This window comes from Gossypium hirsutum, chromosome D13 (assembly GCF_007990345.1).
Source record: "Gossypium hirsutum isolate 1008001.06 chromosome D13, Gossypium_hirsutum_v2.1, whole genome shotgun sequence".
Taxonomy (NCBI): Eukaryota; Viridiplantae; Streptophyta; class Magnoliopsida; order Malvales; family Malvaceae; genus Gossypium; species Gossypium hirsutum.
The window spans coordinates 27,447,608-27,452,071 of record NC_053449.1 but is presented as its reverse complement, the minus strand read 5'-3'; positions in this window follow the sequence as shown (position 1 = coordinate 27,452,071).

The window sequence follows — 4,464 nt, the reverse complement described above, 5'->3', positions numbered from 1 at the left end:
TTAAAAAATTGATATCTGTATCTATGTTTCGATCTCTCCTTTGATAGGCAAGGTTGAAAAACTTGGGAATTTAATTCTTTTAACAATCATTTTCCATCTCCAATTATAAATGGTCATAAACTTATTTCTTTGTATAAATGAAATTGAACAACACTTCAAGATATAAGAGAGACATATTCAAGCATCAAAGTCAAGAGAAAAGCTTCAAGCTCTTTATTTCCCATTATTCTCTTGTATATTGTTTTTGTACTTATCAAGTAACACCTTACACCCGACCCGATTGTCGGATTCGGGAATGGAGCATTACAATTTAAAACCAACTGGACTGACAAAAGCATTTGAAATTCTAACACTTTAGTTCGGCAAAAACTTTCGTGTACTAGGGCGTTAACCCAATGTAACACCTCTAACTCGCATCTGTCGTCGGAACAAGGTTACAGAGTATTATCGGAGTTTACAAATCAAACAGACAGGAATTTCAAACATTTCAAAACATGTCAATATTCATATAAAAAAACCCTCAAAATCATTCATAATGTCCCATATACGAGCCCTCGAGGCCCAAAATATGCATTAGAAACAAGTCGAGACTAAATAAAAAACTTAGAGAATTTTTTAGAAAATAGTAAAAATTTTCTATACTACAAGGGTCACACAGTCGTGTCCCAGCCCGTGTGCTAGGCCGTGTAATGGCCTGACTTGCAACCCTTTGAAAGCTACGGGGGACAAAAGTCGTGTCACCTGGCTGTGTGTCATACATGGCTGAGACACACGCCTGTGTTCTGCCCGTATGGACGAAAATAGGCCATTTTACAAGGAATTTTTCTCACCCAAATTGGCATGTACCTACACACAACATTGCACATACATGCAAGACATTACAAGACATCCAAATCAAGCATAAAAAAGTCTCATACATATAATATAATATCATACAACCAATATGCCCTTAGGCACCTCAAATGACAATATATAAACATGCCTAACCATATATTCAATTTGACCAAATACTCAACTAACCTCCATGCATATTTGCACCAATACATACAAATTAATTTACTTACCAAAACACAACCATTTGGTACCAAAATGTCATTCTATAATTTGAATCAATAGTCATATAAGCTATTCAAACAAAGTATCAATTCTTAACTAGTCACAAGCCATATAAAATATGCATATTCATCTATTATTTACATGCCAAAACCAAACTGATTTCATCATCAAAGTACCAAAATATAAGCCAAACAAATGGCCATTCCAACAACTAAACATATAGGCCAACATTAGCCAATATACCTATACATGCCATTATAACCAAAATTAAATATCCAAAAGTACCAAAAGAGTCGGTGGATAGTGTGATATAGCTCTGACAAGCTTCCAACCCAAACGAGCTTCTGATTCTCTATAAAACACAGAAAATAACACAGAGTAAGCATTTAAGCTTAGTAAGTTCGTATAACATAGAATATAACTTACCATTTAGTCACATATTAGGTAAGCAAACAAAGTATATCCCAACACAATTTGGCCAAATGCTTAAGCACATATTCACCAACCATGTTAGCTATGTACACACATGTATACAAGTCAATAATCATGGATGAACACAACAATTTATCAAATTCCATATACATGTATCATCCTTTTCATATATCTATATTTCATGTAACATCATTTCTATATATTTCATGTATATACCTGTAATAGTTCGTATCGAACTCATACCGTTCCGTAACAGAACATTTCCCGTTTAACTGTTTAGAATATTGTTGAATACCCTGGATAGCTCACACATAGTGTGCTAGCTCATATAACTGTAATCCGTCATTTCATGTACATGTATGCTCATACGACCTGTGAATCAGTATGCTCATTTGATCTGAAGATCGGTATGCTCTCACGAGTTATAAATCGGTATGCTCTCCGAGCTATAAATCGGTAACCCTAATGACATGTCATTTGTATCTTATAGATTCATAAGGTTCAAACGGGGCTCGGTAATCGTCGCACGTCATTGGATATACAGTCGGTAATTATATATGACAATTCATAACATTATATTTTTTGATTCAAAACATATAAACACAATTTAATTATACGAATTTACCTCGACGAGTGTACATAGATACGGAGGCGATTAATCTGAGAATTTCTCTTTGCCCCGACCTAACTCCGTACGGGGTCTAACTTGATTTATACGGATAAATTTAACTTAATTCAACATATAATTTATTCAATTTAATCCAAAACATATTTTTGGCAAAATTACCATTTCCCCTTATACTTTTAATTCTTTCCAATTTAGTCCCTAGGCTCGGAAAACAAAATTCATGCAATTTTATCCCTACCCAAGCCTAGCCAATTATTCTACGTACTTATAATAGCCCATATATTTCACAAATTCACAAATTATACCATGTAAAATTTCTATTTTTCAATTTAATCCTTATTTGACATTTTTACCAAAAATCACTTAACAGAAGTTGTTTATCTATCAACAACTATCCATTTTCTACCATCAAACAACAAAAGCAACCAATATTCATTCATGGCAAAACTCAAACCCTTAAAAAATTTTACAAATTAGTCCCCGGGCTAGCTAGATTAAGCTATAACAACTCTAAAAACATAAAAATCATGAAAAACGGGACAAAAATGCACTTACATGCACAAAGAGAGAGATGGCCGAATGTTTGAGCTTGGCTATGGCTTCCTTAAACCCTATTTTTAGTTGGTGAAGAAGAAGAATATGATATCTTTCTTTTACTTTACTTTAATTTAAGTTGTTTTATTTATTTACCTTTTTAACCTTATTAATTAACACCCAAATCACTTAATTTAATGCCTATATATGTCCACTTAAAAAATAAATGTCTAATTAACACATAAGGGCTCATACTTTAAGGCTCTATAGCTATTTAATACCTTTAGCTACTAGAATACTACTTTTGCACTTTACGTGATTTAGTCATTTTTATTAAATTAAGCATGTAAATGATAAAATTTATTAACGAAATTTTTATACGATATTACTATCATATTGTAGAAAACGGGTTGTTACACCCAAAATATCGAATAATGAATGATATTTCTAAAAAACACTTTAAAATAGTATTACACCTCTTATAAATAGGCTATGACTAAATATCATTTGGCGGAAGTCATTTAAACATTGACAAGTTTTCATAAAACGCAAAATGAGTTAACACTCATGCAAAAGTTTAAAATTCGCTATAGGTAAATTAACATCATTTAAAATAATTTGGTGTGTAACCTACCAAGACTGCTCAAAGGAATCCGAAGATACAATATCATCATTTAGATACAAGCTTTAAAGTTTAAACCGGCGAAAACTAACAATCATCTTATTCCCAGTGATTTCATGTTACAAATAAAACAAGAGATGGCTCACAAAATAGGTCGCAGATCTGGTTGAATCCCTTTAGCAACTCGTTCAACCTAAAAACCTGAAAATAAGAAGAAAACTAATGATGTCCATGAAACCAACTAAAAATACGACAAAGGCAAGTGCACCTACCGATAAATAGTATAGCTACAGTGAGCAAAGATATCGTTCCCACGAGGACTAAAAGTACTAGCAATTACAGTCTTTCTATTATTTAACCGATAAATTGAAGTGATTGAATTAAACTAAAATGAACTAAATTAATTAACTAAGAACTCAAAAAAAAAACAAATTAGGAAAATAATCGAATAATAACCAAGAAGCGAAACAAAACCCAGGAAAGAATCCACCTAGATTGCATCTATCATTATCTATTTGAACTAAACAATTTATTCACTTAATATCTTTATCCGTAGAAATCCCTAAATTATGCTAATATCACTATTCAAGACTAAGAGCAACCAACACTAGGTTGATTAATTGAAATTTCATTCTAATTAAAACCCCTATTATCGCATTAACTCAATTTATGAATTCCCCTATTAGATTTGATTCTAATCTGGTAGATTTATGTCGTCCTATTTCTAGGATTACATGCAACTCCACTCAATTATGCTAGATCTACTCTTAAACAGGGTCTATTCTTCCTCTAAATTAAGCACATCAAATATTAGATAATAATCCAAAAATATTAAATCAAGAATTAAGTACACATAACTGAGAACAAGATTCAATTATTTATTGCGTAAAACCGAAATCAAAAGATAGAATTCATCATAGGGTTCATCTCCCCTAGGTTTTTGGAAAATTAGTTCATAATCGCAAATAAAAACATCCCAAAGTCAGTATAACCGCAAAAATAAAGAAACACATAACAAAATTCAAAGAAATTAAAAGAAGATATTCAATCTTGGTGGAAATCTGCTTCAGAGTCGACTTTAGTGGAATTTTTTGAGTTGTTTCCTTCAATCTTCTTTGACGGCTCATTTCCCTCTTCTTATATTTTTTATTTATAGGTCTTAAAATGTTCGAAAAACCTAAAAATTATGCTT